At 38.1% G+C, this 25,181-nt stretch overlaps 1 protein-coding gene across 1 annotated transcript in view; it reads left to right on the top strand.

The window, feature by feature from the left end:
* Positions 1 to 25,181, top strand: part of gmds (GDP-mannose 4,6-dehydratase) — an 861,801-nt gene that overhangs the window by 495,134 nt on the left and 341,486 nt on the right. The window lies entirely within an intron of this gene.

The following is a 25,181-nucleotide window of genomic DNA, read 5'->3' on the forward strand; positions in this document are numbered from 1 at the left end:
GAGGTGTTTGGTGTTCTTAAACCTCTCCTCTGTGGTGTTCCTGACATTCTTTTATGAGGCCTCATAGTAATCCATTACTTTATAAAATTTTACCATTAGACAAATAAACTAATACCAGGTAATAGTTTTTTCCTTATTACTTTATATGTATTTTATGTTATTTATTTATTTTTATTTATCTGTTATTTATTATTTCCACAAGGGATGCACAAACCAGTGTGTTTCTTCGTGCCGGTCCCAAGCCCAGATAAATGGGGAGGGTTACATCACGAAGGGTATCCAGTGTAAAATTTAGCCAAATCAATATGCGGACAACAATACAAATTTCCATACCGGATCGGTCGAGCCCCGGGTTAACAATGACTGCCACCAGTACTGTTAGCCAACAAGGTGCTGGCGGAAATTGGGGTACTGTTGGCTGAAGAGGAGGGAGGAGACGTATCCGGAGGCAGGAGGAGAGGGGGAAAGTAAAGAGAGTGGAACTGAGGGTAGGAACTTTGATTGTTGGCAGTATGACTGGTAAGGGGAGAGAGTCAGCAGATATGATGGAGAGAAGGAAGGTTGATATATTGTGTGTGCAAGAGACTAAATGGGAGGGGGAGTAAGGCCAGGTGGATCGGAGGTGGATTAAAATTGTTCTATCATGGTGTGAATGGGAAGAGAAATTGGGTAGAAGTTATTCTGAAGGAACAGTATGTCAAGAGTGTTTTAAAGGTGAAAAGAGTGACAGGCAGAGTAATGATTATAAAGCTGGAAATTGGAGGTATGATTATGAATGTTGTTAGTGAATATGCACCTAAAGTTGGGTGTGCAATGGGTGAGAAAGAAGATTTTTGGAGTGAGTTGGATGAAGTGATGAACAGTGTACCCAAGGGACAGAAAGTGGTGATTGGAGCGGATTTCAATGGCCATGTTGGTGAAGAGGAACAGTGGAGATGAGGAGGTGATGGGTAGGTATGGTGTCAAGGAGAGGAATGAAGAAGGTCAGAGAATTGTAGACTTTGCCAACAGCATGGACATGGTTGTGGTGAATACGTATTTTAAGAAGAGGGAGGAACATAGGGTTATGTTCAAGACTGGAACAAGATGCACACAGGTAGATTACATCCTATGCAGAAGAGTTGATCTGAAGGAGATTGAAGACTGCAAAGTGGTGGCAGGGGAAAGAGTAGTTAAGCAGCATAGGATGGTGGTCTGTAGGATGATGTTGGAGATCAAGAAGAGGAAGAGAGTGAAGGCAGAGCCAAGGATCAAATGGTGGAAGTTGAAAAAGGATGACTGCAAGGTTGAGTTTAGGGAGGAAGTGAGATAGGCACTGGGTGAAGAGTTACCAGACAGCTGGGAAACTACAGCAGATGTAGTAAGGGTGACAGCAAGAAGAGTGCTTGGCATGACATCTGGAAAAAGGAAGGAGGAAACGGAAACCTGGTGGTGGAATGGGGAAGTACAGGAGAGTATACAGAGGAAGAGGATGGCAAAGAAGAAGTGGGATAGTCAGAAAGATGCAGAAAGTATACAAGAGTACAAGGAGATAAGGTGCAAGGTGAAGAGAGAGGTGGAGAAAGCTAAAGAAAAGACATATGATGAGTTGTATGAGAGGTTGGACACTAAGAAGGGAGAAAAGGACCTGTACTGATTGGCTAGACAGAGGGACCGAGGTGGGAAAGATGTGCAGCAGGTTAGGGTGATAAAGGATAAAGATGGAAACATAATCACAAGCGAGGAGAGTATGTTGAGCAGATGGAAAGAGTACTTTAAGAGGCTGATGAATGAAGAGAACGAGAGAGAAGAGGTTGGATGATGTAGAGATAGTGAATCAGGAAGTGCAACAGATTAGCAAGGAGGAAGTAAGGTTAGCAATAAAAAGGATGAAAAATGCTAAGGCCGTTGGACCATATGACATACCTCTCTGGAAGCATGGAGGTGTTTAGGAGAGATGGCAGTGGAGTTTTTAACCAGATTGTTTAATGGAATCTTGGAAAGTGAGAGGATGCCTGAGGAGTGGAGAAGAAGTGTATTGGTGCCTATATTTAAGAATAAGGGAGATGTGTGGGACTACAGGAGAATAAAACTGAAGAGCCACACCATGAAGTTATGGGAAAGAGTAGTGGAAGCTAGTTAAGAAGTGAGGTGATGATTAGTGAGCAGCAGTATGGTTTCATGCCAAGAAAGAGCACCACAGATGCAATGTTTGCTCTGAGGATGTTGATGGAGAAGTTTAGAGAAGGCCAGAAGGAGTTGCATTGCATCTTTGTGGACCTGTAGAAAGCATATGACAGGTGCCTCAAGAGGAGCTGTGGTATTGTATGAGGAAGTCGGGAATGGCAGAGAAGTACGTAAGAGTTGTGCAGGATACATATGAAGGAAGTGTGACAGTTGTGAGGTCTGCAGTAGGAGTGACGGATGCATTCAAGTTGGAGGCGGGATTACATCAGGGATCAGCTCTGTACCATTTCTTATTTGCAATGGTGATAGACAGGTTGACAGACGGGATTAGACAGGAGTCACTATGGACTATAATGTTGGCTGATGAAATTGTGATCTGTAGCGATAGCAGGGAGCAGGTTGAGGAGACCCTGGAGAGGTGGAGATATGCTGTAGAGAGGAGAGGAATGAAGGTCAGTTGGAACAAGACAGAATCCATGTGTGTAAATGAGAGGGAGGTCAGTGTAATGGTGGATGAGTTTAAATACTTGGGATCAACAGTACAGAGTAATGGGGATTGTGGAAGAGAAGTGAAGAAGAGAGTGCTGGTGGGGTGGAATGGGTAGAGAAGAGTGTCAGGAGTAATTTGTGACAGAGGGGTTTTAGCATGAGTGAAAGGGAATGTGTACAGGATGGTAGTGAGACCAGCTATTTTATATGGGTTGGAGATGGTGGCTCTGACCAGAAAGCAGGAGAAAGATGGAGGTGGCAGAGATAAAGATGCTAAGATTTGATTTGCACTGGTTGTGATGAGGATGGATAGGATTAGAAACTAATACATTAGAGGGTCATCTCAAGTTGGACGGTTGAGAGACAAGAGAGGCAAGATTGCATTGGTTTGGACATGTGCAGAGGAGAAATGCTGGGTATATTGGGAGAAGGATGCTAAGGATAGAGCTGCCAGGAAAGTGGAAAAGAGGAAGGCCTAAGCAAAGGTTTATGGATGTGGTTAGAGAGGACATGCAGGTGATGGGTGCAACAGAACAAGATGCAGAGGACAGAAAGATATGGAAGAAGATGATCCACTGTGGCAACCCCTAATGGGAGCAGCCAAAAGAAGAAGAAGATTTTTTATTTATTACTTATTTTTACATAAATCTCTTACAGAAATGGGAGGCCAATAAGTACTATCTTAACTAATATAGAAATAATGCCCAGGGACCTCATAATAAAATTTTGTGTGGATTCAAGTATGAAAATATATGTACATCAAAAAAAAAAATCAGATTTTTAAAACCCGGTGTATTCAAATTTCTGTACAATTTATAAGTCATAGTCAACCTATGAATATGCATATGTGAGCGTACTTAGAACAGTGTCCTGAAATATCCATATATGGAGCATCTCATACATATGAAATTCTGCAGAATTTCATTAACTGGTAGAACAGTCTGTCCCTCCTGATACGTCTAGACTACGCCCCTCCCCCAACCCCCCACATTCAAGAGTAACTGGTTACATTCTGTAACTGAGAGCACTAGATCATGAGCAGCATTACAGGGCCTCTCCTCTGCACTCTGGTGATCAAGGAAAGGTGTAATGCACCAGTTTCTTAAGTGGGTTGCTGCTATCATCTAACGCATGTAATGATGTGATTGCTGTTACAATAAATAGTACAGGTAACATGAAACATTGAGGGTTCAACTTGTTACCTTATGAACAGGCCAGCCACCAGGTACAGCACCATCGTGTCTATCAAAGCTACATTGCTGCAAAATAAATAATTCACAGGTTGACCTAGGCCATTGAGACACAATGTTTGAAAGTCACATTTTGGATGACTTTTGCATTCATGGAATGTCCCTGCTTACAGTTGACAAAAGCAGCTGAATTCTTGCTAAGTTCCCTTATTGCTGTATGAGTGCAGTTAAGTGCTCTGATTACTTTAGGTGAACTGAACACTGGTACATATTGCCTTTTTATGTTTTTTATTTATGTATACCCACACCATATGAAAACTGAATGTAGTGCCTCATAGACTGGTTAATGGCTTCTAGCAGAGCAAGCATGATGGAGTTAAGCTTGACGGAAATATTCCTTCCCTGTCTGCCAGTTCTCTGAGAAGTAACAATAGGTTGCCTATATAAACTGACAATAATACCAAAAAGTCTGTACATCATATTCATCACTTTTGAGGTGTAATATTTTTGTCATGTCAAAACATATTATGTTACTGGCTCAGTGATATGAATTTTTATGTGTGTGAGTTGTCATTTAGGTGGTTTGACTGCATTTCCTTGCTTGATCAAAGGTGTTGTCATTTCCCAGTTTCTCTGAAATGTTACAAACACATGGCTCAAATTTGCCGTAAATATACGCAAGCTTTCATATCAGATATTCTTTTATAAATCCTGACTATTGCATGGGACAGTGCTTCTCAACCTGTGGGGAGGGCCCCCCAACGGGGGCACAAAGTAACAAAAGGGGGGCACGAAGATGTGAAAAAAAGAAAACAAGAATCAAAAATATGAAAAATACATCTGTTGAAACCAAAATAAATTAACTTAAACTACAATCTGATACTAGAAAAATAAATATAGAGTTAGATAAATATCGATAAAAGTTAAGTAGGTATAATAAAATAAGCAACTATGATATATCATTAATTTAAAAAGAACAAATTGGTATTAGTGGGTTCCTTTAAAAAAAAAAATTAGTGGGCATGATTAAAACTGTTATACGAGCTCAGGTCGCAAATACTTTAAGGTAGAGAAACGCTGGCATGGGATGTTGCATATGCAAATTTTGAAACTTGTGAAACATGGGTATGCTTTATAAATGAGGCCCCATGGCTTAAAGCAACTATATATCTGTTGCTTCTGTTGCCGACAAAGAGCCTATTGTCATGAATTTTGTTTTGGAAGTTTGTGCAAGATTTTAATATTGGAAAACCTGCCCTTTCAAAGCATTAGTGAATTTTAAAAATTTCTGATTAATTACCAATTCAAATTTACCTTGATTTAGATTTTTTTCAGCTTGTACAGTATGTTTTGTACATTTTCCTCTTTTAGTTGTCCAATAACCGCTCATAAAGGCAAAACAGATTTCCCAGTATGATTTATGGAAACACCATGTTGCAGGTAGCATTCCTTCACATCAGCATGTTATGCAAATCTCTGTAAGACTCTCTCCACCACTGTTCCCTCAATGTGAACTGGGTGGTGTCTACCACCATACAACCTCCTATAGTCCACAATGAGTTCTTTAGTCTTACTAACGTTGAGCCATAGGTTTTTGTCCCAATGTCAGTGCTCTCACCTCTGCTCTATAGGCAGTCTCATCACCATCTTGTATCCTGCCGATAATGATTGCGTCATCTGCAAATTTAACGATAATACAGCAGCTTTGTGAGGCTGTACAGTCATGGGTGAACAGGGGGCTGAGCACACATCCCTGGGGGTCTTTCGTGTTGAGTGTCAGTGTGGAGGAGGTGACATTGCCAATCCTTACCACTTGTCGTCTTACTGTCATGAGGTCCAGGATCCATTTGCACAGGGAGGCACAGATGTGCAGATCACGTAGCTTCATAACTAACCTGGATGGAATATAACTTAATATTACTAAAATATTTAGCAAAACAGTATGTCAGTCATTGATTAAGAAAGTAAAGATTTAAAATCCTACAGCTTTGAAAACAATCTGTTAACTCCTCAAATCCACCTGAATGTTATGCCATACATACATTTTGTAACTTGTTTATTTATATCATTTGCTACAGTTAACCAAAAAACATTACATTTTCAAAATAACCTGTGTCACACTAGATATTTCTGCTAGCAGAAGAATATACTGAGTGAGAACAGATTTGGTTGGGAAATGGAAATAGTATAAAGCAACAGTGTATTAATTATAAAGACAATTATGAGGACGTGCCCAGTTGTCAGCAAGTTGCTGGGAGCAGGGTCAACTGAATAGCACAGGATAAGGCTAGGTCACACAGAAAGCTTCCGTTAAAGCTGTGAAATGCTGGGTTGCCTATCCTCTAGTTTCCTTTTGAAACCCACCTGATCCATAGTATTATTTTTTTTCATGCTGTTGCCACTTCCAATTTCTCTTCTGGGCACCAAGTCTACACTGGGTTTAGTACCCCAGCCACCATTACACTCCAATATTAACATCTGTAAGACCCATCCTACTGCCACAGAAGCCATCTCTTTTCTCTAGAAACTTTCTGTGGGACTTAAAATTGCCTGTGCCAAGACAGTGGTACTTTGGAACCTCAAAGAATTAATTTACCCATTTAAAATTATTATTTTTTGATGGAAAGTAGGGAAATATACAAAAACAGTATCTATTACTATTTCAGTTTTTGTTCAGCAAAATATTTCATTCTTACATTTACAGTACATGTACTAATAAATAATTTATTGTTTAAAAATTATGTACTATTGATCCCATCAACATATTTACATTAGTGTTACATTTTGTATTTCTTCCTGCAATGCATTTTAATTTATTATACACATTCTTATGAAAAAAGTTTGAGAACCCCTCTCTGCCTGCATAATATTTTACTCTACTTTCAACAAAAAAGATAACAGTGGTATGTCTTTCATTTCCTAGGAACATCTGAGTACTGGGGTGTTTTCCGAACAAAGATTTTTAGTGAAGCAGTATTTAGTTGTATGAAATTAAATCAAATGTGAATAACTGGAAAAATTGGCTGTGCAAAAAAGAACATCTGTATAGCAGTGTGAGGAGAAAGAAGCCCTTTCTGCACTCACACCACAAACAGAGTTGCTTATTGTATGCAAATGCTCATTTAGACAAGCCAGATTCATTTTGGAACAAAGTGCTTTGGACTGAATGAGACAGAAATTGAGTTATTTGGTCATAACAAAAAGCGCTTTGCATTGCGTAAGAAGAACACCGCATTCCAAGAAAAACACCTTCTACCTACTGTCAAATTTGGTGGAGGTTCCATCATGCTGTAGGGCGGTGTGGCTAGTTTAAGGACTGGGGCCTTTGTTGAAGTCAAGGGTTGGATGAGTTCAACCCAGTATCAACAAATTCTTCAGGATAATGTTCAAGCATCAGTCACAAAGTTGAAGTTACGCAGGGTTTGGATATTCCAACAAGACAATGACCCATAACACAGTTTGAAATCTACAAAGGCATTCATGCAGAGGGAGAAGTACAATGACTGACTTGAATATCATCGAAAATCAATGGGATGATTTGAAGCAGGCTGTCCATGCTCAGCAGCCATCAGATTTAACTGAACTGGAGAGATTTTGTATGGAAGAATGGTTAAAAATACCTCTATCCAAAATCCAGACACTCATCTAAGGCTAAAGGAGGTGTCTAGAGGCTGTTATATTTGCAAATACAGTAATCCCTCCTCGATCGCGGGGGTTGCGTTCCAGAAGCCCCCACGATAGGTGAAAATCCGCGAAGTAGAAACCATATGTTTTTATGGTTATTTTTATATATTTTAAGCCCTTAGAAACTCTCCCACACTGTTTATAAGTATTCCCTGCACAGTTATACAGTAAACCCTCGTTTATCACGGTTAATCTGTTCCAGACAGATAAATGAATTTCGATGAAGTAGGATTCTTTAATTATAAATCTAATATTTTCGCAGTTAGAGCATAGAAAACCTGTTTACGACCTTCTAAATATGTTTTTTAACATTATTAGAGCCCTCTAGACATGAAATAACATCCTTTAGTCAAAAGTTTAAACTGTGCTCCATGACAAGACAGAGATAACAGTTCTTTCTCACAATTAAAAGAATGCAAACATATCTTCCTCTTCAAAGGCGTGCGTGCGTCAAGAGCAGAGAATGTCAGAGAAAGAGAGCGCCCAAGAAAAGTAAACAAGCAAAAATCAATAGGGCTGTTTGGCTTTTAAGTATGGGAAGCACTGCGATAAAGCAGCTGCAATGAAGGGATCAATGTGAAGGTAGCCTTTCAGCATTTTTTTACAGGCGCTTCCATATCTTCTAAGCAAACAGCCACTGTGCAACCAGCCCCTCTGCTCACACCCCCTCTGTCAGGAGCAGAGAATGTCAGAGAGAGAGAGAGAGGCAGAGAAAAGCAAACAATCAAAAATCAATACGGGCTGTCAGAGTTTTGAAGTGTGCGAAGCACCGCGGGAAGCATATCTTATAGCATTGAGGAGTTTTATTTAATACGTAATACGTGCTCTGATTGGGTAGCTTCTCAGCCATCCACCAATAGCGTCCCTTGTATGAAATCAACTGGGCAAACAAACTGAGGAAACATGTACCATGAATTAAAAGACCCATTGTCTGCAGAAATCCGCAAACCAGCGAAAAATCTGTGATATATATGTAGATATGCTTACATTTAAAATCCGCGATGGAGTGAAGCCACGAAAGTCGAAGCGCGATATAGCGAGGGATCACTGTAGAGGCTCAACTAAGTATTGATGTAATAAATTTGTTGGGGTGCCCAAATTTATGCACCTGTCTAATTTTGATATGATGCATATTGCATATTTTCTGTTAATCCAATAAAATTAATGTCACTGCTGAAATACTACTGTTTCCATTAGACATGTCATATATTTAAAGGAAGTTGCTACTTTGAAAACTCAGCCAATAATAAACAAAAATCCAAAGCATTAAGAGGGGTTCCCAAACTTTTTCATATGACTGTTTAATTAATTATTTATTTCTATAAATAAGTAACTGACTGAGTTATAATTGCTAATGGAAATAATCATGAAAACAAATTTAACTTGTGTTAACCGTGTTTAGGGGTCTTTGAGCATTTTCACCTAAGAACCATCCAGTTAACAACACTTAGACTAGCTGAATTTTTGCTTTCATTTAGATGTGTTTGTGTGTGGGCATGTTTTTTGTGTGAATAATATACAATATATTCAGCTTATCAGCCATGCAGTAATGTGTTTTTCTGCTGCATTTTTCTCCTAAATTAATCTTGGATTCCCACTTCCCAAAAATTGTAAATTGTATATCATAATAAATCTCTAAAATGATTTAGTGAGTAACCATATAAAACAAATAAATATTTATACTGTGCAGGGCTTGTAAAGGTATTTTTTACTCCATTCTTCAAACATTAAATCATACATATGGGAACAGCACAAACCTCAGAATTAAAAAAAAAAAAGCAAAAAATTAAATGGTCTGTATCCTAGAATTTAAAAAATACAAATGTTTAGGAATGCTTAGCAGTGTAAATATCTTAGACTAGTTGAACATGCAAACCTAAGCATATACAAGCATATGCGGCAAGGGGTGCTCAAGATTTTGTGTTACAGACAGATAGCCCTTATGGTTTTGTATATTTAGTTTTACTACAGTTAGATCACTTAACTACAGCATACTTTTCTTTAGAACTAAGTGCCAATTGTGCGATTTTTCAATAAAAACATCTTATTGCATTATTTTTATAATGTATGTGTGTATTAAATACTGTAGTTTCAAATTTAGCATACTTTCCAGTATACTTAGCTATACTGTACTTTAAAAAAAAATAGTGTATTTAACAACGACAAATCAAATTTTTGAAATGAGTTCATTTATTAAATGTAATATAAGAACATTTCAAATTTTACAAACAAGATGAGATTATTCATCACCCAACTTGTTTGGTTAGCTGGTATCCCATTTGTCCCAATATGTCATTAAAACTTTTTTTTGTCTAATGTATTGTGTTATAGTCTCTGATGTAATTTCTCATCTCCTCAACCTCCACTGGTTTCCTTAAGTACAATATTTTAATGAAAAAATCTGCTGAATCAGCAGTAGTTCTGATAGAATTTTCAACAACATTTTTCTGTATCACTGTTATATTTTTTAAGAATGATTTAAAATATTAATCATTTAGATAGATAGATAGATAGATAGATAGATACTTTATTTATCCCAAGGGGAAATTCACATAATCCAGCAGCAGCATACTGATAAAAACAATATTAAATTAAAGAGTAATAAAAATGCAGGTAAAAACAGACAATAACTTTGAATAATGTTAACGTTTACCACCCCGGGTGGAACTGAAGAGTCACATAGTGTAGGGGAGGAACGATCTCCTCAGTCTGTCAGTGGAGCAGGACAGTGACAGCAGTCTGTCGCTGAAGCTGCTCCTCTGCCTGGAGATGACACTGTTCAGTGGATGCAGTGGATTCTCCATGATTGACAGGAGCCTGCTTAGTGCCCGTCGCTCTGCCACAGATGTTAAACTGTCCAGTTTCATTCCTACAATAAAGCCTGCCTTCCTCACCAGTTTGTTCAGGCGTGAGGTGTCCTTCTTCTTTATGTTGTCTCCCCAGCACACCACCACGTAGAAGAGGGCACTCGCCACAACCGTCTGGTAGAACATCTGCAGTATCTTATTACAGATTTTGAAGGACGCCAGCCTTCTAAGGAAGTATATTTGGCTTTGACCCTTCTTAGACAGAGCATCTGTATTGGCAGTCTAGTCCAATTTATCATCCAGCTGCACTCCCAGGTATTTATACCTGTAGGTCTGTACCCTCTGCACACAGTCTCCTCTGATGATCATGGGGTCCATGAGGGTCCTGGGTCTCCTAAAATCCACCACCAGTTCCTTGGCCTGGCTGGTGTTCAGGTGTAAGTGGTTTGAGTCGCACCTTAACAAAGTCCTTAATTAGCTTCCTATACTCCTCCTCCTGCCCACTCCTGATGTAGCCCATGATAGCAGTGTCGTCAACCAACGTTTGCACGTGGCAGAACCCCAAATTGTATTGGAAGTCTGATGTATATAGGCTGAACAGGACCGGAGAAAGTACAGTCCCCTGCGGCGCTCCTGTGTTGCTGACCACAATGTCAGACCTGCAGTTCCCGAGACGCACATACTGAGGTCTTTCAGTAAGATAGTCCACGATCCATGCCACCGGGTGTGAATCTACTCCCATTTCTGTCAGCTTGTCCCTAAGGAGCTGAGGTTGGATGGTGTTGAAGGTGCTAGAGAAGTCCAAAAACATAACTCTTACAGCACTACTGCCTCTGTCCAAGTGGGAGAGGGATCGGTGTAGTATGTAGATGATGGCATCCTCCGCTCCCACCTTCTCCTGGTATGCGAACTGCAGAGGGTCGAGGGCACGGCAGACCTGTGGCCTCAGGTGGTGAAGCAGCAGCCGCTCCATGGTCTTCATAACATGTGACGTCAGAGCGACAGGCCAGAAGTCATTCAGCTCACTAGGACGTGGTACCTTTGGGACTGGGGTGATACAAGATGTTTTCCAAAGCCTCAGGACTCTCCCCTGTTCCAGGCTCAGGTTGAAGATGCGCTGTAGAGGACTCCCCAGTTCCAGCGCACAGGCCTTAAGCAGTCGTGGTGATGGTCCATCTGGACCCACTGCTTTGCTGGCACGAAGTCTCCTCAGCTGTCTGCTGTTCTGCGCTGCTGTAATTGTGGGTGGGGATATCTCTCCTATGCTGGTATCAGCAGACGGATGTGTGGAGAGTGCAGTACTCTGAGGTTAGAGTGGGTTAGGGTGGTCAAACCTGTTAAAGAAGTTGTTCATCTGGTTTGCTCTCTCCACGTCTCTCTCGATGGTGGCACCCCGCTTTGAGCTGTAGCCATTGATGATCTTCATCCCATCCCACACTTCCTTCATGCTGTTATTCTGCAAATTCTGCTCCAGCTTTCACCTTTACTGCTATTTCGCAGCACTGAGCTGAACTCAGAGTTCCTTCTGCATGCGCTTGAGCTCATGCTGATCACCGCCTTTAAAAGCCCTTTTCCTCTGGTTCAAAAGGCCCTTGATGTCACTTGTAATCCATAGCTTGTTGTAAGCATAGCAGCGTACTGTTCTTACTGGAACTACAATGTCCATACAGAAGTTGATGTAATTAGTAGTGCAGTCAACAACCTCCTCAATTGTCTCACTATGTGATCCCTGCAGGATATCCCAGTCCGTAGTTCCGAAGCAGTCTCTCAGAGCCTGCTCTGCCTCGGGGACCACTTCTTGAATGAGTTTGTGGTTGTAGGTAGCTCCCTCACTCTTGGTTTTTAGTTAGGCTGAAGCAGAACCAGGTTATGATCTGTTTTCCCAAGCGCAGGCAGCGGGGTGGCTCTGTATGCGTCTTTAACATTTGCATACAGTAGGTCAATAATCCTATTTCCCAAGGTGTTACAATCCACATACTGGGAGAAGGCAGGTAATGTTTTGTCCAGCGTTACATGGTTAAAATCTCCAGAGATTAGCACAAGCGCCTCAGGGTGCTGCGTTTGTAATTTAGCAACTGCGGAATGGATAACGTCACTCGCTATCTCCATGTTCGCTCGAGGCTCGATGTAAACAACGACAACAATGTCCAAACTCTCTGGTCAAGTAATTTAGTATTCATTTGTTGAATTTCTTTAAGACTGTACTACTTACATTTCTGTTTTTAAATGTTTATTACAAAATAATTACACACAAGCCGAAAAAGTACATTATTTGCAGCAAGCAAACATTTTATATCTCTTTCTTCATTTTATGTTGATTTTGAAATTTTATTAAAGGTTTTTAGAAATTAATACACATTAATAAATGTTAAAATATTTGCTGCAAGTAATTAAAAAGTGAACCTACATAAAATATACATGTATAGCACATACATTCTTTTTAAATTCTGTTAAATTTCTTTTTTTTTTTTTTTTTTAAGCATTTTATTGATTTTATTAAAATCAAATAAGATTCCCTACAAGCCAGTGAAGTTTAACAAAACTAGCTTTGAAACAATTTAACCCCCGCCCATGAGAAAGAGCTAGGCCAGCATACTAAAACTTTAAACTATTAAAAATAAGTAAATAGATAAATTAATAAATGAATACAAATAAATAGAATGAAAAAGAGAGGCGAGAATCCGCTTCATCAATTTAAATGCTGATTCTAAACTGTTATTGATTAGATCCTGCCAGGTTTTGAAATAGATTTGTACAGCTTCTCTAATTGAGAATTAGATTTTTTCCAATTTCAAATGGTATATAATATCAATTACCCACTGACTTAAACTACGAGAACTCAGTTAGGATTCTTCCAGTTGAGCATGATAAGTCTACGTGCCAATAGTGTAGTAAAGGCAATTACAGTTTGTTTGTCCTTCTCCACTTTAAGCCCATCCTGAAGTACACCAAGCATAGGTGTTAGTGGTTTAGGAGGGACTGTGACACCAAGGCTGTTTGAAAGGCTTTTAAAGATTTTGGTCCAAAATTATGTTGATTAGATGCACGCCCAAAACATATGGCCCAGTGAGGCTGGAACTTCATTACAACGTTTGCAGATTGGATCTTGTACTGGAAATATTTTGGACAATTTTAAACAAGACAGGTGCACTCAATATATAATTATCCTCTTTAATAAAACCCCTGTGTGCGTCCAGGTGTCCATGTGTGTGTCTTCTGGTGAAATTCACATGCGCGTGGCTGCAGTGTGCCCCGCCCATTTGCACGACAGTGAATGGCGTAGCCTTGGCCGCGCATGATAAGCAACACAGTTATTAGCATGGCCTCGGCCGCGCATGATAAGCAACACAGTTTATGGCGTAGCCTCGGCCGCGCATGATAAGCAAATAAAGGTGGAAACCGCGCACTTTAAATCCATTGCTAGGGAGACGCCACACATAGTGTCCCGCGCATTTGCTGGGGAGAGTACTGATTGGGTACTCATGGCCACGCACATAAAATCCATTGCTGGAGAGATGCCATACATAGTGCCCTGCACATTTTTACTAACTATCTACTAACAACATGCCACCCAAAAAGAAGGAAATGTCAAGTGGGACAAAAGACACAGACACTCAAACCCTTTTTAAGCAACATCTCCTGGAAGAACGGTCAGCTCAACAAGTAAACATCAACAAAAGAAAGGCTGAAATACAAAGAAAAATACGAGCACATAGATCGATTGAAGACAAAGAAAATGAGCGTCATAAAAACGCTACAAGAGAAAGACTCAGAAGAGCAAATAGATCTATAGAAGAACACGAAAATGAGCGTAAAAAATATATAAACTGAGCAAGATATGCAGAACTATCCTATTGAGTTTCTTAATCAGCTAATTCCAACAGGAATGCCGAGACATAAACTGAACCTTAAAAATGGAGCAATAATTATGCTCCTTAGGAATATAAACACTAAAAGAGTGTTTAGAAACCTCATCATTGCTCAAGTAATAACAGGTTCAGCTGAAGGGGACATCGTCTTTATTCCCCATATTGATTTGGCTCCATCCTCTACTAATTTACCCTCTACCTTAAGAAGGCGACAATTTTCAGTTACATTAGCCTTTGCCATAACAATTAATAAAGCTCAGGGGCAAACCTTAAAAAAGCTGCCGTTTACTTGGCACAACCAGTATTCAGCCACAGTCCGTTATATGTGGCATTATCAAGAGTTGGAAGTTTTTCAGATGTTGTTGTCAAGGTTGTAGATGGTCCTGAACAAGGCAAACTGTTGCCAAACTCAGACAGAGTATTTACAAAGAATGTTGTCTATAATGAAATTTTATAAAAAAATTAAAACTTTTTCCTAAATATCTTCTTCAGATGTTGTGTATTACATATTGTTACAAAGTTACAAAGGCAATATTAATTATACTTACTGTATTATCATATATGTTTCTATTTTATTTTTATTAATTTTTTACTTTAGGCTTCTTGCAAAAATATTTTTGAACAAAAAAAAAATTATGACAAGAAGCAGAATGAGGTTGAGGACCCTTGCCATTTAATATAGACTGTTCCTGCTAATGTTTATGCAATACTGTTCTAGCTCCCGTTATTGTAACGGGCTTAATGTCTAGTAAGTTGAATAATTTTATGCTTTGCGCATATGGAACTCAAGTGAATTCTGTGCATTGCTGCCTTACACTCCTTTTCTGAGATGTTGAGAGTGAGATCCTTTTCCCACTGTATTCTGGGATCCTTGAAAGGGAGGGAATGTAAAATGTTTTTATATATTACGGGGATGCTGTCTGAGTCCTCAAGACTGATCAATATTTTTTCTGCAATAGAGGTTGTTGGAAGGTGAAGAAAATTGGGCAGGTTTTGTTTAACAAAGTTTCTAATTTGAAGGTAGTGAAAGAAATGTGTTGCAGAAAAAATTAATTTGGAGTGTAATTGTTCGTAGGATGCAAAATCATTGTCTATGTACAGATCTCTAAATGATTTAATACCAAATGTTTTCCAGATATTAAAAACTACATACTGTTGAGAGGGTGGAAAAAGGTGGTTCTCATGCAGAGGTGCTACAGATAAAAGCTTCTCTATCTTAAAATACTTCCTACATTGGTTCCATATTCTGAGTAAGTGAAGCACAATTGGGTTGTTAGTATATTGGTGTTGACTTGTACTTATTTGGGTACAAAGCAAGGAATTTAAAGGAGTATTGCATGATTTTATTTCTATTGTGGACTAAGCCTGTGTATGTTCATCTACTTTTCTCAATGTCCAGGATTTTTTTAGCTTGTATATTTGCTGCCCAATAATAAAATTGAAAGTTAGGTAGAGCCATGCTACCTTCTGCCTTAGGTCTTTGTAGGGTTGCCCTTTGGATACATAGATGTTTTAAATTCCAAATAAATGAGGTTATGGTTGAATCTCATTGCTTACATAATCATTTGTTGATAAAGAGCTTCATGTTTACTTGTGATGTTTACCCCTAGATATTTAAACTGAACTGCAATGATAAAACAGAAGGTGTCCAATCAAATATTGTGTGCTTGAGAATTCACTGGAAACAGCCCACTTTTATTCAAATTGATTCTGAGACCAGAAATCTTGTGATCTGAGTATATCAAGTTTACTTAGAAACTTCGACCTTCCTTACCTTTATACAACTCACTCTACCAATAGCCAGTATGCTGTTTCATTATGCAATAGTGGTTCAAGGGTAGCTTTTATTCAGATTTATTCTGAGACTAGAAATCTTTTGAAATTATGTTAGTGCTGTTAGGACTTCAGACACAGTATTTTGTTTATCTGATATATATAGTACCATATCATCTGCATATAGAGAAATATTCTGTTCAAGTCCTTCCCTAATAATCCCTTTTATCTGATAAGCATTTCGACAATGAACTGCCAGTGGCTTAATGGTGATTGCAGAAAGCAGTGGTGACAAAGGGCATCCTTCTCTAGTACCACATTCTAGTTTGAAGTAGTCTCAATTAATGTTTTTAATACAAACTGAAGCCTCTGGATTGCTATACAGTAGTTTGGTCCATGCACAAATGTTTGGGCCAAACTCACATTTATAAATAATAAATTAATAAATCCAGTTTGGTCTTGTGATATTACCGAAGCAAGCACTTTCTCAATCCTTCTAGCTAGGACTTTGGAGTGTATCTTAACATCATTATTCAGAAGTGAAGTTGGTAGGTATGATGTACATTGTAATAAGTCCTTATTTTGCTTAGGAAAGATGGTAATTAATGATTGGCGAAAAGTTTGACACAGAATTTTATTGTCTCTATCTTCAACAAATGTTGCTAATAAAAGGGGACCTAGCTTAATTGAGATTTTTTTATAAAATTCGACTGGGTAGCCATCTGGGCCCGCTGCTTTCCCACTCTGAAGGGAGTTTATAGCATCTAGTAATTCTGATAGTTCCAGAGGTTTTTCCAGTTCCTCTGCACTGAGAGAATCTAGTTGTGGCATTTATAATGCATCCAGAAATGCATTAGGTTGTGTCTTGTCTTCTTTAAACTCAGTAGAAGATGACTTATAGTAGACTCTAAATGTGTGCATTATATTTTTATGGTCAATGATTTTATCTCCATCTGTGGTGGTGATTGCTGGGATTGCATTGCAAACTTCCTGCTTGTGGATTTGTTGGCCTAAGATCTTATTAGCTTTATCTTCATGTTCATAGTTATGATGTCCTGATTTAAAAATGAGTTATGTTTCTTTAGTTGTTAAGCGGTTGATTTCTGATTGCAGAGCCTGTCTTTTCCTATGTGCCTCATTTGGACACCTGGTATATTCTTGATCTATTCTGGTAATTTCACTGATTAGCTTTGATACCTTCTTGGTTTCCAATTTACTTCTGTGGGAAAAATATGAGATAGTCTGTCCTTTTAAGAAGGCTTTTGAAGTTTACCAGAGCATTCCTACAGAGAACTCTGAGGCTGTATTTGTCTCGATTTGCTTGGATATAAATTCTGTATAGTACTTGTTTGTTAATAAAAATGGGTTAAGATGCCAACTGCGAGATGAGTATGTTGGGCATAATGATTTTAGGTCCATGATCATATGGGCATGGTTGGAGAAAACATAGCGTCGTACTTACAAGATTTAATCGTTGGCAAGAAATTGTTATCTATAACGAAATAATCAATTCTTGAACAGCAGAGATGCACTGGTAAGTAGAAGAAATATGATCTTGAGTTTGGGTTTAGAAATCCTCAGGGGTCTTATAAGTTGTGATCAGTTACAAACTGTGTAATTGTCTTTGCAGTATTAGATGTCATCGCCCCTGTGACAGGAGACCTATCTAGGTCTGGATTTAAAATACAATTAAACTCCCCAGACATTATAATTTTATGAGTGTTCACTTTGGGAATGGATGCAAATACGTTTTGGATGAAGTCCCTATCATCCACATTAGGTGCTTAGATATTTATCAAAATCACTTTACATTTGTATAAATTACCCAAGATGATCAAATATATCTCTTCAGGATCAGATATTACATCTGATACTACAAATGAGATTGTTCAATGTATAAGAATTCTCACACCTCTAGTTGTTTTTGTAAAGCTGGAATGGATTTTTTGGCCAGTTCAGTCTCTGTGCAGCCAAATTTGATCCTTGCGTAATAAGTGGGTCTCCTGTAAAAATACTGTTTTAGCGTTTAGACCTGTTTGATGAGAGAATACTTCCTTTCTCTTTAATTCATAATTCAGACCTTTAACATTCCAGTTCACAAAGTTAACTGTTCGGTCATGGAGACATTGCTTCTGAACTTTAGTTGTCATTTTATAGTCTTAATTTAAGGTAAAACAGCTTTGACTTTAATTTCCTATTTTCCCCAGGTGTTATTGCCAAAGTAGTCTATTGTTACGTTGGCACTTATAATTATAAGGATTAAAAAGATAGATTAGAGATAGCTTGCTCTCTTTCACTCTCCCCCTAGCCCCCCATCCCTATCTTTTTCCTCCCCACTTGAGGCTAGACTACACTTCACAAAGTCCCAGTCCTCTGACATAACTAGAGATAGAGTATGTCCAAAACAAAACAAGCCCTCCAGCAGTGGTGATTAAGGATTAAGTGATATTTATTGCCAATGCAGTCCAAAAACTATAAGCATAAAATATAATCTTAAATAGTCTTGATAGAGTAAACCCAGGGAATGATGTTAAACAGTAGCCCTGGATAAGCATAGTTAGCCCTAATACAATAAACCAAGGGCATGATGTTAAAACAGTCTTCTTAAAAAATTTACACATACAGTGGAACCTTCGTTCACGACCATAATTCGTTCCAAAACTCTGGTCGTGAACTGAAGTAATTTTCCCATAGGATTGTATGTAAATACAATTGATCCGTTCCAGACCATACGAACTGTACGTAAATATATTTTTTTTAAGATTTTTAAGCACAAATATAGTTAATAATACCATAGAATGCATAGTGTAATAGTAAACTAAATGTAAAAACATTGAATAACACTGAGAAAACCTTGAACAACAGAGAAAACTAACACTGCAATAGTTTGCACTCTAGCGCTACGAACTGCTCACTAAAAACACTTTTTTTTAATGAGTTTTAAGCACAGGGAAAAAAATTAACATTTGAAAAATCCTTAATAAACCACCAAGAGAAGTAACATTGCAACAATGCACGTTATGAATCGATCGCTGTAAACAGAAGTGGAGGTTAAAATCCAATAGAAAAAAGTTTTCATTAAATACGAGGTTAAAACAATGGTCGTATTTGTCTCTTTAAAAACAAGCCTTATGCGTCCGGCCGTCTCTGTTTCTCTCGTGCGGGTGCGTGTGTGTGTGTGTGTGTGTGTGTGTGTATCTCTTTCGTGTGTGTTCGTGTCTCTCTCTCGTGCGCGTGTGTCTGTGTCTGTGTCTCTCTCTCTCTCTCTCTCTGCACAGGGAATGCACAGGGAGAGACTGAACACATACGGAAATCATCGGCGTACACAAACCGAAAGGGAAACTGGCTTGTTCGTATACCGAGTCTGTGGTCGTGAACAGATGCAAAAGTTTGGCAAACTTTTTGGTCGTAAACCGATTTGTACGTGTTCCGAGACGTTCATGAACCAAGGTTCCACTGTACATACATATATGCATATAACTATAATGAAAAATAAGCAAAAAGTGGCCAAGAAGGAAATTGGATGCATAATTACAGTACCAGTGTCATTGCAAGCAGATCAAACAGCTGGTAAGATATTCTTTGCCATTCTAAGACAGGATGCGACTAACGATTGTATTTCAAAAAAGAGTCTGGGTCAGTTTTCTTAGCTGTTTTTCTGCTTCCTCGGTAGAAGTAAAAATGTGTAGAGCTTGCCTTGAATGTCCACTTTCAGTTTGGTAGGTTACAGGTGGCTGTATCTGATCTTGGCTTTCCGTTAGCTCTGTTTAATGTTGTTAAATGTGGCACATTTAGCTATTATTGAGGGTGTGAAATCAGGGAAAATACGAATGTTGTTATTTTCAGATATAATCTCTCCTTTCTGTCTGAGAAGTAACATTGTATGTAATTTAAGTTGTAATTTTTCAAAATGCACGATAACAGTCCTAGGTTTAGAGGTATTTGATCCCTGTATGTGGTAAGCTGCTGCTATCTTGGTGTCTTGATTTGAAAACCTCTCCAGTTATTTTAGAGAACAGTTCATCTACGAATTACACTGGGTTTGAACTTTCACGATTCTCAGAGAGATCATCATTCTAATATTATTCCTTCTGCATCCATCTTCCAATTCAGAAAGTCTGTCTCCAAGTGCTTTGCATTAGTTATTTGCAGCCATTTCTTTTCTGTCAGTGGTAGATGCCAGTTGTTCAGCTATTTCAATACGAGTCATGAATGTTTGCTTAGCAACTTCCAGCTGAGCGCCCAGTCCTCTCAGTTTGTCCTCAAACTTAAACCCATTTTCCTGTATTTATTTCTCAATTTTTTTGTAGCATACCTTTAAAGGTTGCCTCAAAGTGATTATTTAAATGTTTTTTAATATCCTGAAGCAGCTTCTTGTTTGTTTTGTGTATGTCCTTTATTTCCTTCCTTATATCATTCATTTATTTCTTTCTTTAAATCAGTCTTGAGCTGCTTTATGTCTTGAGCGGTGACCATTGCTGTAGTCATTACCTTCAGGTTGGACAGTGTGGACTGTGCCCGGCAGTTTATCCCGGCCAAGTCCCCCAAGCCGCCAGATGGAGCCCTCCCTGCAGTATGGAGGTGCCCCTAAGACCAGCAGGGAGTCATGGACTATGTAGTTTTTATCCTCAGCCCTGCTGGATACCACAGGGGCCGCAAGAGGGAGCTGCAGGGAGGACCAAAGACTTATTTGTGCACTATGACCTGGAAGTTCGTCATAGGAAGAGCGAAGGGGCTTCCGGGATGAAGAAAAGTACTTTTTACCTGACCCGGAAGTGATACAAGATCACATGGACTGGGGATTGGGAATGCTTCCGGGTCAGGGAATATAAAAGGACTGAGGGAGCTCCCAGACGGCGAGCTGAGCTAGGTGGTAGGAGGGCAACGCATCTGGGAGTGGAGGATTGTGATTATTATTGATTTATTATTGTAATTGTGATTTATGAATATAGTGGAGTGGAGGGTGCTTGGTGCACATTATTATAATAAATATAATCATTGTGGCAATTTTACCAGGTGTTTGGCGTGGTACCTGAGGGTTCAAGGGAGCACTACTGCCCCCTACTGCGACAACAGATCGTTTCGGTCTTCTCTGTGCTCCGCGGGTGAAGTGGCAAGCTCAATTAAAGTTGATGTTCCAAGCTTGTGAGTAGTTGACAACGCGGAAGGTGAGGCCATTTTTAGTTTCAATGAATCTTCTAGAATCAACTGGCTATCCTGCACGTTTACTCACACTTTTGCTCTCAGCTAGGGATTATGCAGCAGCGTCAGATCCCGGGAAACCTGAGCTTTTATCCATCAGTTGGTCAGTCTCTGAAAGGCTGTGTGTTGAGCTTGGACTTGATGCCTGTCTAGGCTTGGATGAAGCTTTAGCTTTTTTTCCTTTTCTATCTGCGCCCCTTTCCTGCCGCTAATGATTATATATACTTCCATATACTGTAATTGAACCCCCTTGGGTTGATAAAATACAGGATATCTCGGGATGATAAAATATAAGCGAAAGTATAACATTCCTGCTAACGGAGTTCCACTTCAGATATCATCTCCCGTAACGGTTGAGACCAACACCTAGTGTAAAATGTCTGAAATGTAGGCAAGGTTAGGGATAGATGTGACCATTTAAGTCTTACTCTATTAGTTTAATCTGTTGCAAATTTTTAAACTTTCACATAATAATCTTTGTTTCAGACTCTGTGTATGATTTCTCCTTCTTTTAATTTGGCAGGTTTATTTACAGCCACCAAAATTTGTCAATTAGTTTTTTTATTGTTGAATTTAAGGTGTACATTGAAAATATGCTTATGAAAAATGTCAATAAAATGGAATTTGTGCAATTGTAAATTGAGTATTACAGCACTGCTAGTGCATTTTTTTGGTATATTGTAATTTATAGGGATTTCCTATAAATTAATCTATCTTTTAATATTTGAAGAATCTGATACAGACGCTTTTGTCATTAAATCAGCATTACCTATTTGCAACCTATTTGCAACTTTTAATACATTTCACTATACTGCAAGTGTCTTCTGAATGTTTTTACAGTGGTACATTTTTAATTTCTTAAAATCTATCAACTACTGTTGAGTATTGTGAAAATCTATAGGATTTAATTGGCAATTGTATTTTTATCCCCTACAATAAAATCTGTTATGCAGAAAGAAAAAAATAAAACTAATGTAATTACTAGTGTAAAACTAATTGTATTACTAGTGTAATACAAATAAGATCAATTCTCAGTTAACCGTGAATTCACACGGATCTATGTTAGGTCATTTACTCTGCTAACTAACCTTAATACTAATATTGAAGATGTCATTAAAATGATTCAAAAATATGTACCATATTTCTTACAATCAACTTATTAAATGTAATACAGCATACAAAAATACCAAGTTCAATGCACTGAGATTGTGTTAAATGAAAAGGCCAAAGTGACGTTCCGAATATTTTAATATATACAAATGCTGGGGGTCTTCAAGATTATTTTTGTCTACTATCTGTATTTTTATGTAGAAAATGGTATTTCGGTCCAGTTGAAAAATCCATTATATCTGATTTTTGATCAGAGTTATTTGTGTATTTGTTCAGTAATGAAGCCCCTTATGTACTTGTTATTTTTTTAAAGATCTGATTTAATGACCTTCACTTCATTAAAACTACTGTTAAAATGAATTAATCTGCTAAGTTTTAAATTGTACGTAAGATGATATATTGCCCATAAAACGTATGACTCTTCTGTTTTAAAATCCTCTATATTTATTTCTGCAGCTTCTTTAGGCTTTTAGAGCATGCTCCATACATTCAAAGTGCCTTCTCTTTTATATTAGTTTCTCTTACCAGAAACCATTTTGCAAGTCACTCTTTATTTTGTTCCACACTCTTCATCATTTGCACAATCAAATGTTTCACCAAAGTGAATTAAATATGTTCCTAATGACAGAAGTTTGCTTCATGAAAGATGCAAAACCAGTTATTTAAATATACATTGGAATGAGTAGGTTGAGAAATGAAAGAGTGGATGGACTGATAAAATTTGTTAATTTCTACAGCACAATTGTCTTACCAATACAGTGCCTTAACTGGTAAATATGTGAAAATTCTTTGCTGGTACATTATAACATTTTTGTTTTGAGTGACAAATGTCCTTCTATAGCTTAGGCATGCTTATGTCATATGTTTGGGCATTCATGCTTTAGTGATAATTGAAGTTGCAACTGTGTGATTGTATCTGCATACCTCAGTCCTCAGTTTGTATTTGTAATTTTTACACCAATATTTGCCATGTGCTACATTTTTTAATTGACCACTATTTATGTTATACCGTATATTTCCTGAAAGATTACTAAGTATGTGAGAAAGGTAATTTTTGAATCATGACAGCTTTGAGGAAAAAAAGGCTTAAGACCACTAGAGTGTGGTCTAATTTAATAAACCAAAAGGGTGACATTCCGAGATTATGTTACAGGCACTTTGGGGCAAAACTGGAAAAGCAAGCAGAATGTGTTACTTATCCTCATATGGACTCATGAAAGTCAGGGCCACCACAATCACTCATCATAAATGTTTAATAGTAATGGACTGTTTCTTACTCTGCTGAAGGACATTTTTGAATGACATACTCTTGATGAAGTAGGAGATAATGAAAAGAACATCCTTTCCTTTGCTGGTGTCCAGAAAATAAAAAAGGCGTCTGCTTTGTTTTCCTGTGCGTTACAAAGTACAGATGACTATCATGATTAACTCTAATGAGCGAACAGGGATTTATTGTTTTGAAATGAGATAAGACTTCATGAGTTTCCTTGACTGACATATAAGAGTTGAAATGTGAAATGCTGTAAAGTATTTTCCCTGAATTTGGTCACTTATCAGAGGCCATTCGCAAGGTCAACCCATTAACTCTCAAAGTGGGATATATTTGCATATTACAGTGGTTTAGTTTTTATGCATTATTTTTTTCAGGATGAGGATGAGAAGCTCAAGAATTGCTTGACTTTTCATTTACGTCATCCTACCCTCAAACTAACTTTAAATCCAACAGTGCCTTTTCTGTTTAGTTCTATGCCTCCTCCCTGAAGTCAAAATAAATCAGCATTGGTTGGGGCTCTGTCGCCATAAATCAAGACCTGTCCAGAACTGGAGCCTGCCCAGTCAAACTGTCACAACATGGCTTTCACTGAGGATTAATTAAAGTCCTGATATAAAGCCCAGATGTGCTTAAGCTGAGCAGCAAACAGTTTCATAGTGGCTGGGATGGAAACTCACTCTCCCCATGAATTTGCCCACCCAAGTGCTCAGGCAATGATAAGGCTTGTGCTATCAAAAATGGTCCTTGGACAGAATGTGCTTGTGTGTCATCAATTCACTTTCCTCAATGTTTCTTTTCAAATACCACCTTTTGAATGATACCTAAATACTGTTATTTATACTGGTTCTTGGAAAACTTTGGAAGAAATCTTTTTAGAACAAAAGGACATTTAGTTTCCAACTTTGGTTTAATTTTAAGGATGTCTGAGCAGTAAAATGCTTATTGTAGCTCACACATTTCATATAAAGATCAAAAGAAGATATTTCTACTTATAGCTTTTATTGCAAAGTAAACACAGCCAATTAATAATTGTATGATCAAGACAGTACAAGAAATGAAATGCAATAACTTTAGCAGTAAAGTGGGGAAAAAATGTAATGCCTTCTGCTGCTGTTTTTTTGTTATTTAATAGTCTATTTGTAAATCAGTTGGTTATTGTAAAAGGTGAAGTTGGTGGAAAAAATTGTAAAACATAAGGGAAAAATAGATAATAATGTTAACAGTGTGTGAGAGTTTATAAGGGCTTAAAATATATAAAATTAACTATACATACATATATATATATATATATTTATATATACACACACACACACACAAATATATATATGGAGTGGCTGCACTGCTGAATCCGTTTCAGACAGTGAATCCATGATGAGGATTAAAATGGCAAACTTTTTGGTTTGAAGCTTTATGCCATAGCCACTGGGTCATTTGTAGTCTAAACTTGCTTAATTTGATTATAAAGTCACAGGGAGTCATAGGTGATCTTGGCTGTACTGGGTGCAAGGCACCAGTCCCTTGCATGTTATTCTTACATGCACACTCAAATTCATTCATGAGTCAAGTCCAGAGTGGCCAGTTCTCCTGAACTTTGGGATATAAAATGAATCCATAGAAC

The sequence above is a fragment of the Polypterus senegalus genome, chromosome 5 (assembly GCF_016835505.1).
Source record: "Polypterus senegalus isolate Bchr_013 chromosome 5, ASM1683550v1, whole genome shotgun sequence".
Taxonomy (NCBI): domain Eukaryota; kingdom Metazoa; phylum Chordata; class Cladistia; order Polypteriformes; family Polypteridae; genus Polypterus; species Polypterus senegalus.